We start from the raw sequence: 12,203 nt of genomic DNA, 5'->3' as shown, positions 1-12,203 counted from the left end.
AGAGGCAAGCTCTGTCATCCTTGAGCAGGGTTAACTTAATTAATTAATGGAGGCAGAAGAACCTGTCCTTCTGGGTAGGACCAGGTTGAGGACCCTCAGCACTGGCCTCTTCCATAATGAAATGGCTTTCTGGGTCCCAGGTAAGAACTCTAAAACAAAAAAGTACAGAGATTGATAATTTTATATATACATCCACGAATTACTTGTATGATAAAAAATGTAATTTATTTTAAAACACAAAAATTTCTTTTGGTATTTTCCATGTCCTAATTTTACTTTGACACACAATATATGGATAGATGAAAAAAATTTTTCTATTTGTTTTCTTGTTTAGGTAAACCTATATAATCCTTGACTTTTGTATATATTGTATAAAATGGAAGACAGGCTAGCCATGATATAAAAACTTTTAACTTTAACCAGCTAGGTGACAGATAAAGATGGAATGCTGTATGTTTAAATGCCATCTATTCTAAACAGCATCTTCCTGGACAGAAAGAGCTATTAATGTAAACATTGTCTTTAAAAATAATAAATCAGTATGTCTTACTGAGTACTGGCTGCCAGGCATCCTCTGACAAGTTAGACAATACAGTACTACATAATTGTAGTATCACTTGCTTTTTTTCTAATAGGAATCAATATTTGAAAGGTATCTTTGAAATTCAAGATGGCAGAAGCATCTTTTCAGCAAGCTTTAAACTTCTCCAGCATAGACAGAAGCTGCAGAGGGACTGATCTGGAGTAACATAACCTGTTTAAGGGTGGTCATCCCCTTTTCTCAGTATGGCATGAATTGATATATTACCACATTTATCTCCTCAGTTGAAGCAAATTTAGCCACAGTGCGATAGCTTCTGAAAGTTCTGCCATGGGAAAGGGAAGCAGGGTATTTTCATCTGCATTCAAAGACACCTTTACGTTTTTCCAAAATTTTTCCTTCAGTGACTTTGTTCTGCACTCTGCAGATTGTCCAGTTTCAAAGCACATTTAGTAATTCTGTATTCACCCCCCTTTCCCATGTAGACTTTGCCTTGCAGAAAAGAATATTATTAAGTCAATATCATATTTACATTTATTGGGAAATAATTGAATGTATGAACTTTTAAATCAGGAGCCATTCTACATTTTTGTTTTTTCTTTAATTTCCATATTCAGTGGGCAGCCAAATCACCAAGGCTTAAATTTGTATAGAAGTTCTTGAGTGACATTTCTGCTTGTAAAAGCAAGTACTGCTCTGTAAGAGTATTTCCCAGAACTCATGTCAGGAATCCCAAAACTACATAGAACTGCCAATCTCATAACATATACAGCTTTTGGCACCTACATAACTCCACACATATGCACACATACACAGAGAGAGAGAGACAGAGAGAGATACAGAGACAGAGAGAGAGCAAGACAAAGACAGGCAGAAACAGAGGCAGAGAGACAGAGAAAGAGAGGACAGACCAACAGAGACTGAGTGATAGAGACAAAGATTGAGACAGAGAGAGAAATATGCACACATGACTAAAATTAATAAAATCAAGCTAAAAGTGGTGGCACATGACAAGTTTTCAAGCACTTAAAAGGCAGAAGCTGGTTAATCTCTTATTTCAAAGCCAGCCCAGTCTACAAAGTGCCTGCAAATTCTATCAAATAAAACCCTGAGGGGAGAAAAAAACCCAAATATATAAGTATTTCATGGCAACAATTTTTTAAAACATGAGGCAAAAATTCATCACTGAATGACAAACCAATGCTTTCATAAAACAACAAATAATATTTTCATGGTAAGGGTTCCATTTACATGAACACATAGGGAATTTTAAAAATATACCTAATCAAGTAAACCTGATTAATGCAGAACGTTGTTAAGGTAGCATCTTTTATTGCTTAGTGATTTCTCCTGATAGTACTACAAGTATCTACTGCTTTTGGACTTTCCTTAGTTTGCTTACATTTTTTTTTTCTAAGCACTCTTTCTTTCCTTTGTATAGAAATCAAAAGGTGAATATAATTCAATATTATGTGGTCATCGTTGCCCACAAAACAGCTTGACTTTATTCCTGACCATTTTATACAGGGGTTTATGACTCCCCCCCCCCCCCCCCCCGTATGATCTGTAGCAATAGTACAGATCATAGCTCATGGCTGCCTGCTCTTTCATTAGCTTTAGAAAAGATTTTTAAATCCCTGCAGCCTGGCAAACATGCACGCATGCGTGATTGGAGGGCTGTGCAGGCTCACTAGCACAAAATGGGGGTTGGGAGTGTGATTAGATAATTCAGTGCAGCAGGTCCTGCTCAGCCAAAGATGCCTGTCACATCCACCCTAGGAATGGTCAGCAAGGAAATGCAGCAACCAAGGTCAGCTCCCACTTTGACCCCTTGTTTCTTTAATAGATATATATGATTTGTGCACATTAAGAAGTGCAAGTTTGTTGGGATTAGAACATTATCCTATACATTTAAAGTCTTTGAAGAATCAGTTTAGAAAATTACCAGATTAGGACCTGGCTTCCTTTGTCCTGTCCTGTGTTGTTACAGGGTGAACATTAATATTTCAAAGAACAGACAGTATTGTGGATTAAAGGTGTGTGGAAATTAAAGGTAGACAGAAAAAAAAGAACATTTGTTTTAGTATATGGATGTTGCATTAAAAATAATATTCCTAAAGGAATTGAAATTATATTGTGTCTTGCTGTGAATATAATTATGATGGGAAGGGATAAAAGCACTTGAGAGTTAACATGCAGATTATTTTCAGAAGGAAATCACAACAGATAATGGTGATTTGCAGCTCCCAGTTTCTGAAGGGATAGGAGGATCAGGTAAATATGTGTTTTGACACGTTGATACTTATAATACAGGAAAGGGGATTCCAATGTGGCATTAAGAAAGTTAGTGTACAAAGTAAATTCAGGTGTGTGAAAAGTCAATGTGTGGAAACATGAGGTATCTTTACATACAGAGATATGGCATACATAGTGTTACAGAACTATAAACCTTTGTTCTGTCATCTTGTAATGTGATCTATTTTAAATATTGTTATACTGCTTCTGTGTTGGTAGGTATTGTTACTTATTAAATTTTTGTAATCTACAGATTCACAAAAAGCTGGTGAATTTGGAAGTAATTTCTCTGAACACTTAATCTATTCTCTCCTCTACTCTCTTCATGTTGATGAAGCTTATAAGATATGCAAAGGAGCATTCACAAATAATTTGGGGGGGGTGACTTTCTCAAAGAGATAAATTCACATGGGTGAGCCTTGTCTTTGTTTTTTGTGTTTGGTTGTTTACAGGTCTTACTGGAATTCTCCTTTAATTTTAATACAATATATCATGATTACAGTTTCCCTTTTTTCTACTCCTCCAAGTTCTTCATCTATCCTCCCTTCCAGCTCAGCTCTCTTTCTGTCTCATACTAAAAAAAAAAAAAAAAAAAAAATCCCATCCAAGAAAAAACAGCCAAACCTATCATAATGAAATATAGTAAGATCAAAAACCATCATATGAAGGGTGGACAAGGCAACCCAACAGAAGGGAAAGTCCAAAGGAGCAGGCACAAAACTCAGAGATCCACTTGTTAACACACTTAGGAATGCCATAAAAACACTAGGCTGAATGTTGTAACATTAATTCAGAGGATCCAGTGCAGACTACTGTAGGCTCTGGAACACAGAGGTCCACAGAGGAATGTCCTTTGCTTTTTGTCATTTTATTTAGGTTTTCATTTCAAAATGTTGGGACTTCTTTTACACTCTATACTTTGTCCCACCTATCCACCCTTCAACTGTTCCACATCCCATACCTCCTCCCCACCCCTTCTCTCCACATGGATGTCCCCACCCCCAAACTACTTGACCTATAAATTCACTGGGGCCTCCAGTCTCTTGAAGGTTAGGTGCATCATCTCTGAATAAATACAGACCCTGAAGTCCTCTACTGTATGTGTGTTAGGGGGTCTCATATCAGCTGGTGTATGCTGTCTGTTTGGTGGTCTGTTGCTTCTGTCTCTGACCAGCAGAAAAGAGCAACGACACAGTGTTCTTCTCAAAGCAGTTTTTTCAGGAACGTTTCAACATGCAAGCAGGAATCTCTCCTAGCTCCCAATTGCAATCCCTTATATAACCCTTCATCCACTCCCCATCAGCCCAGTCCACATAATCTCAGTTCATTGGCCTTCATCAAATGGCCATATCTTGTGTCATGGTGCGCCTGTGCAGCTCTCATGATGGATGTGGCTTATTTTCGGGTGTATGAGGAAGTCAGGTGCAAGTCATAAGACTTGGCTGCAGTCCCGAGCACCATCTTGGGACTACCACCACACCTGCTCCCCACAGTGGTCCAGTTTTTGAGAGACATTGGAGGTCCAGGTAATTTAGACTGCTGGTCCTTCTATAGGATCATCTTTCTACTTAGCTTTTTTCAGTTCAGCTTCCTCTAATTCAACAACAGGGGTCAGCTACTTCTGTCCATTGGTTGGGTGGAAATATCTGCATCTGACTCTTCTAGCTGCTTGTTGAGTCTTTCAGAAAGCAGTTATGATAGGTACCATTTTGTGGGTGCTCCATAGCTTCAATAATAGTGTCAGGCCTTGAGACCTTCCCTTGAGCTGGATCCCACTTTGGACCTGTGTCTGGACCTTCTTTTCCTCAGGCTCCTCTCCATTTCCATCCCTGTAATTCTTTCAGACAGTAACAATTATGAGTTAGATATGTGACTGTGGGATGGCAACCCCATCTGTCACTTGATGTCCAGTCTTCCTGCTGGAGGTGGGTTCTTTAAGTTCCCTCTCCCTACTGTTGGGCATTTTATCTAAAACCCCTCCCTTTGTGTCCTAAGAGTCTCTTAGATCTCAGTTCTCTTGTGCATTCTGGAGGATCCTTACAACCTCCTATTTCCTGAGGTTGTTTGTTTCCATTCTTTCTGCTGGCTCTCAGGGCTTCAGTCCTTTTCCTTTACCCAATACCAGATCAGGTTTCCCTCTCCCCCACCCCTCTTCCTTCTTTGTCCACTTTCCCTCCTAGGTCCCTCCCTCCCAGGTCCCTCCTTCCCTCCCAACTTGTGATTGCTTTCTTCTCTCTCCCAAGTGGAACTGGGGACTCTTCACTTGGGCACTTCAGCTTGTTGACCTAGAACTCAGAGTTCTGTGGACTGTATCTTGGGTTTTCAGTACTTTTTTGGCTGTATCCACTTATTGGTGAGTACATACCACGCACATTCTTTTGGGTCTGAGTTACCTCACTCTGGATGATATTTTCTGGTTCCATCCATTTGTCTGCAAAACTTAGGATGTCCTCATTCTTAATAGATAGACCTATCCCCATTCCTGACTAAACATTTAGCTTCCAGTACTCTTTCTATGATATTTTATGTCACATATGTGTTAATATTCTTACTTAATATTGTATTAAATAGTATATGCTAACATAAAAGTTTCCAAGTAACTTCTATATGTTCATTTCACTTTGGCTAAACCTTGATGTTGACTCTGACTTTTCTAAACTCAATCATACCACTATCAACATAAAACTGCCTCCAGAAATCCCCTTTCTACTTTCATTTACTACGTATTATAATCCCANGCCTCTATAAACACATTCCTCAATGACAATGACTAGTATCCAATATCATATTTTTCACATGGCCTCCATAAAACCATACAAAACAAAAGATCTTATGTAGCCACCTCATGTGTAGAAAACAGGGAGCATTTGTTTTCTTTCAGATTTTATCCATCACTCACTGCTACTGGTTCTTCTCATTGCCACCTGTCTACCTGCAAATTTCACTTTTTTACTATTGAACATTATTTAACTGTATATGTGCACCACATATATGTTTTAAAATAAATATATGGAAAGCATGATGGTATTAATTATTCACATGTGTGTGTATATGTTTCATTATTCTGTCTGTAGCTGTACAGATTGATCAGAACCATTTAGTTAAAAAAAATTAAATATTGTTCAACAAACCGGTGATTGTATCAGTGTGGGATTATATGTGAGTCATTATTTCACTTCAATTGATCAATGTAGTAAGTTTTATGCCATATTGTGTAGATTTTGTCACATTAGCACCATGTGAAATCTGGGAACCTGATAATTCTTTCTGTCCAATTATTTCAGATTTTTTACAATTATTTTGGCTTGGGGTTTTGTTGTTGTTGTTGGATTTTAGAGTTTTTTTGGTGGTGGTGTTGTTTTGTTTTTTATTTAATTTTTTTTAAGGTGAAACTTCTTATTCCCATATGAAATTAAAATTAAATTTTTAATTTTGTATGAAGATTTTTTTGGCGATTACACTAAATGTGTGATTTGCTTTTGGAAGAAGGGCCATGTGTAAAGTAATAGTTCTGTAATTTTATTACCATGGAGGCACTTTAGCCTGTAATTTCTTCTTCAATTAACTTTTCTAGTTACATAAATTGTCAATGTAGCCTTTTACATTTCAGTTGTGTGTATGTTTGTGTTGGAAATGGCATTGTTTCTATGATTTCTTAAATACTACCTTAGTTGTATATGAAGCCTACTAAATTTTATGCACTAAATTTTAATCCTGTAATTTTTGCTGGGGGTATCAGTCGCAACAGGTTTCTGGTTGAAAATTAAGGACAATTTATAAATAGAAACACACCCTATTCAAATTAAGATATTTTAACATCTTACTTTCCTTGCTGTATCATGTCTTTGTCCTTCACTCTTTTACTTGAAATAAGACTCCTAATAATGTAATAAATAGGAGGTGTAGAGTGAACATCCTTGTCTTTTTCCAAAGTATTGTCATTAATACTTATCTCCATTTATTACATTTCTGGATTTTACCTTGATATATATTATCTCTCTTAAGTCAAAATGTGTTCTCTGTATCCTTACAAGTGGACACATTTCTAAAGAAAAGTGAAACTTGCTCTCCCAGCACCCATCAATGATAATGGTCCCCCATGTATATGACTAAACCATACATGAGTATTCATTTACTGTACTTGGTTTTAGTGATTTTTTCATTTATGTATTGACCAACACTGAATGCAACAAGAATCATGTTTAACCAAACCCTGAGAACATCACAAATTGACGGATATCATCAGAAATGTCTTTTTTTGTGTGTCTGAAAATGACCATTTAGAATAGTAACAAATGATTTTATGCTAGGACCTACAACTTCCCTCCTCATGTTTTTTAACTATGTTTGCACTGCCATGCCTGATTTTTCACCCTTAAAGAAAGTCTCAAATGAAATAAAGAAGCGGCTGCTTAGTCCTTAGTACAGTTTCACTGCTACTGTATCTTTGGTACACTTTACTTCTCATTTCAAAATTGTAGCAATGTCCAGCAGAAGATAAAAAAAATCATTATCTTTTCTCTTGCTAACAACCTAAATAGCATTTTCTTGTAGTATTAAATATATCTAACAGAAACAATTTTCAGGTTAGTCCAAGCTTGATTTTTTTTAAATATCCAGCAAATGAAATATGTGATACCATCAACAATGTGCTCTTCATATTTTAATGGGGAATCAAAAATAATTGCACTATCCTGTTATTTGTAGAATCTTTTTGGTTTCAATGTCCAGTAACTCCTACCTAAGTAATCTTTGTCTTTCAATGAAATTTGTATTTAATAACCCATGTATTCTTAATCTTTACTGTCTGATTCATGACATAAGGTATAAGGCTTTGTCCCAAAATGTATCCACAACAATCTATGTTATCTTGATTTCTTATAAGTCTAACATTTGGATAACAGATTTGTTACTAGTAATATTCAATACATGAGTAAAAGAAACATATTTTGTTAGAAAAGGGTTTATTCCATCTTTAAATTCTAAGTCACACACCATCACTGAATGAAGACAAGGCATTAACTCAAGAAAGGAACTGGAGGCAGGAACTTAAGCTGAAGCCATGCTGCTGCTTGCCAGTTTTCACCATGTGGCTATCTCAGAATGCTTCCTTATGCACACCAGGATCATCTGACCAGTTGTGGTAACACACAAAGTGGACTGGGTTTTCCCCATCAATCATCGATTAAGAAAATTACCCCACAGATTGGTATATAGACAAACTGGTAGACACAGTTCAACTGAGGTTCTCTAATCCCAGAAAACTCAAATTGAGTCAAGTTGACAAAAAAATAAGCAAAATAATATGTACATATAATATACCAAATACATATTTTTATATATTAAGGAATATGTTTACATAATTGATATATACTTTTGGCCAGTGGACCAGATTTCAAAGTCCAAATACAAAGCACAATTCAATGAACAGTTGATTTTATATAAATAACCTACAACAACCTCCTGGTTTTTACCTTTCTTTACATAAATATTTATAAATCTTTGGAAATGCCAAACTCAAATTACTTTTTAATGCACTTTTAAAATAAAGAAGAAAGATAATAAAATCTATTCAAATACTCCATCTGTTGAGCATTTCTTTATAACTTTTCCATTAATTAAATAAATATAGATTATATTCTTACCACATTGTGTGTATGTATGGCTTGAAGTTGAGAAGATATCTTTTGAGTGCTGGTTCAGTTTCTTCTATGTGGCTTCCAGATAACAAATTTAGGTGTCTAAGCTTGCATGGCAAGAGCTTTTGGATGTCCATAAATTTCACTGGCCTCTTTCCATTAACAGTTTTACACTAATTAGTTAAATACACATAGTTAAGTACCACATCATTCTCATTATATATGTGTGTTTTATGGTTTATTTTCAGGACAGTTTCCAACAACTGGAAATGGGAGTCAGTTCCTTAAAACATTGTGATACAGATTGTCAATATATTCTAATTTAAACTTTTGGAAACTAATTTCACTTACTAAAATTTTTATTAGATATATTTTACTTTCAAAGGCCCACAGGCTGTTACATATGGACGCAGGGTCCTCCAAGAACTATGAACATACAAGTAAATATTCTAAGTGTTTTTATTTTAATAATATCAAGGAAAACTTCTTACCATATTATACCAGGGTATAAAATTGTGACTTGAAACAAAGCATATATTGTGAAGTCTGCTATAACTCTTACATGGAAGAAAAGCATGATTTACATTGCCAAACCCCTGAAATAGTGGAAAGAAATTGCACTGTGGATAGGGAATTGTGCTGTTACAAGGATCAATGTGGAAGAGTCTGTTTTCTCCAATGGTTTGTGGAAGACCTTGAATAATCTCTCTTTAAGACATTTCTTTTGGTTTCCTTCAGAATACATCTATGCTTTATTATTATATGGCACCAAAAATGGTATGATTTGACTTATTGGATTGACTTGTATTGAGAAATCAAGTAGCCCTTGATTTTTCATCTCTGGGTTACATGGCATGACATGGTTATATATTCTCACTCAATTCGCATCTTTTCCCATTAATTTATATATTTATTCATTTTACATACCAATTGCTGACCCCTCTCCTGGTCTGACCTTCACACAGGACTTCCCTCCATACCTAGATCCCCTTATCTTTTGAGAGAGTGGGTTCTCCCCTGGGTATCCTCCTACCATGCCACCTCACGTCTGTGAAAGGCTAAGAACATCCTCTTACTGAGGACAAAAAAGAAGCCAGGCAAAGGAATGGATTCCACAAATAGTGTCAGCATCCACTCCATTTGTTGTGGAATCTAGATGAAGACTGAGCTCCACATATGCTACATATATGCAGATGTGGGGGGCTAAGTCCATCACATGAATGCTTTTTCATTGGTGGTTCAGTCTCTGAGAGATCCCAGTATATTTCTGTGGATTAACTATCACCTTTTTGGACTTCAATCCTTTTCCCAATTCATTCAAAATATATCCTGCACGCCAAATAATGTTTGTCTGTGGGTCTCTGTATTTGTTTCTGTCTCGTGCTGTGTAGAGCCTCTCAGAGGAGAATAATCCTAGGTTTCTATCTGGAAGCATAACAGAGTATACTTAATAGTGTCAAGGATTAGTGCTTGGCCCTGGGATTTGTCTCAAGTTGCTCAGGTTCTTGTTTGGCCATTCCCTAGATATCTGCTCCATCTTTATCCCTGCATTTTTTGTACATGGGACATATTTTGGGTAGAAAGGTTTCATTGTGGATTGAACACCTTATCCCTCCACTTACATTCTTGCCTGGACATTGGGTTTAGTCCCTTTAGGCTCATCTTTTCCCAAGAGAGGCATTTGAATGATAACATACTCTTATCTTATCTCTTCTGTAATTTAACTATCTACTGGCCTGGATTTTCATGTGCCCTGTGGGTATCCAGGCTCCCTAGGTCACCAAGCTGGAATGCAAAGAATGAATCATAACTGGGCCAGGTAGTTTTGAGAGGAAATTGGTCTGCATGAGTGTTGGATAAATGGCCTTCTCCAGAGATGTTTTTCACCAAAACAGCACCTGTTTACTGGGGGTAAGAAGAATTATATAAACCTTGTGGCAGAGATAAAGCTTTGGGGAGGGGGTGAGTATATACTATTAACTGTGGCTGAAGTGCTAGGAATGCTTCATTTGCATAAAGAAGGGTTCCAGGTGCTTCTACATCCTTACACTGAGAGAAGTTTGACCAGTAATTTGGTCAACAGACTAAGTAATTACCTCAAAGGTGATGGAGGCGGGGGCATAAGACCTATGTGCACTGGGACATGCAGGCCCAGAGCAAGGATGAGATTTTCAGGGTTTGGACAGGTCTTGAACTCATTCTTCCTCCAGACTGGCTCCCCCAGGTAATTCCTTTCTGGCTCCAAATCTTTGCTCTAAAATCTCTATACTGAAATAGATCAAGACAAAAAAATGGTTCACATAAAATTATTACTTACAAACACCAGTTACAAAAATATTGCTACTTAAGACCAATCTTTGGTAAATTTGGAAATAAAATAAACTACCCAAATGAAAAATATGAAATCTAAAACAAGGATAAATTATTTTGCATGACCTACACTTATAATATTTCCTAAAATATGAAGACCTGTATATACAACAGAAATAACAAAGTCAATGTTGATAAGGTATGTGATAACACAAGGAATCTGTGAGTAGATAGAATGTTTGCTTCTCTAAATTGCTATTGCTACTTCTGTTATTCATACTATGGTAATTATTGTTATACCTTCATGTACAATAATCCTGTTCTATAGTGCATATAAATATAATGTCAAGTACAGCAGAAGAGAGTGATAGTCACACCTGGATCATGAGATTAATTAATATTAATATGATCCTGAAATTTCTTACTTAATACCTTTACCAATGTTTTGTATACCCTGAATTCTGTTTCATATTATCTATCACCTTTAAAGAAACTTTCTGTGATGGTTTGTATGTGCTCTATGCTCAACACAGTAATGTCACTATTAGAAGGTATGGACCTGTAGGAGTAGATGTGCCACCGTGGGTCTGGGCTTTAAGACACTCATCCTAGCTGCCTGGAAGTCAGTATTCTGCTAACAGTCTTCAGATGAAGATGTTGAACACTCAGCTCTGCCTGCACCATGCCTGCTTGAACACTGCCATGATCCTGCCTCGATGATAATGTATCAAACCTCTGAACCTATAAGCCAGCACCAATTAAATGTCCTTTATAAGACCTGCATTTGTTAATGTCCACTTATAGTGAGTATATACCATGAATGTCTTTTGGGTCTGAGTTACTTCACTCAGAATGATATTTTCTAGTTCCATCTATTTGCTTACAAAACTCATGGTGTTCTTGTTCTTAATAGCTAAATAGTATTCCACGGTGCAAATAAACCATATTTTCTGTATCCATTATTATATTGTAGGACATCTGGGTTGCTTCCAGCTTCTGTCTCTCAAACAAGACCAGTATGAATATAGTAGACATGTGCCCCTGTGGAATGGTAGATCATTTTTGGTATATGTCCAAGAGTAGTACAGCTGGGTCCTCAGGTACATCTATTTCAAATTTTCTGAGGAATCTCCAGATTGATTTCCAGAGTGGTTTTACCAGTTTGCACTCCTACCAGCAATGGAGGAGTATTCCTCTTTCTTCACGTCCTTGCCAATTTTTGCTTTCACCTGAGTTTTTGATCTTAGCCATTCTGATTGGTGTAAGTTAGAATCTCAGGGTTTTTTTGATTTGCATTTCCCTGATCATTAAGGACTTTGAACATTTCTTTTTCTTTTCTCAGCCATTCAAGATAAATTTGTTGTAACATCTCTGTTTAGTTCTATACCCCATTTTTTTGATTGGGTTGTTTGGTTTCC

At 36.6% G+C, this 12,203-nt stretch overlaps 1 protein-coding gene across 1 annotated transcript in view; it reads left to right on the top strand.

Annotated features, from left to right (window-relative positions):
• Positions 1–2,266: 2,266 nt before the first annotated feature.
• The window catches only part of Snrpn (small nuclear ribonucleoprotein polypeptide N), a 111,946-nt gene continuing 102,009 nt past the window's right edge, over positions 2,267–12,203 (top strand). Inside the window, exon 1 of the mRNA XM_021166813.2 lies at positions 2,267–2,351. The gene's annotated coding sequence lies outside the window, so the exon portion shown is untranslated. The remainder of the gene's footprint in view (positions 2,352–12,203) is intronic.

The sequence above is a fragment of the Mus caroli genome, chromosome 7 (assembly GCF_900094665.2).
Source record: "Mus caroli chromosome 7, CAROLI_EIJ_v1.1, whole genome shotgun sequence".
Lineage (NCBI taxonomy): Eukaryota > Metazoa > Chordata > Mammalia > Rodentia > Muridae > Mus > Mus caroli.
Note: the sequence above shows the minus strand (reverse complement) of the source record. Positions and strands in the feature narration are given on the sequence as shown.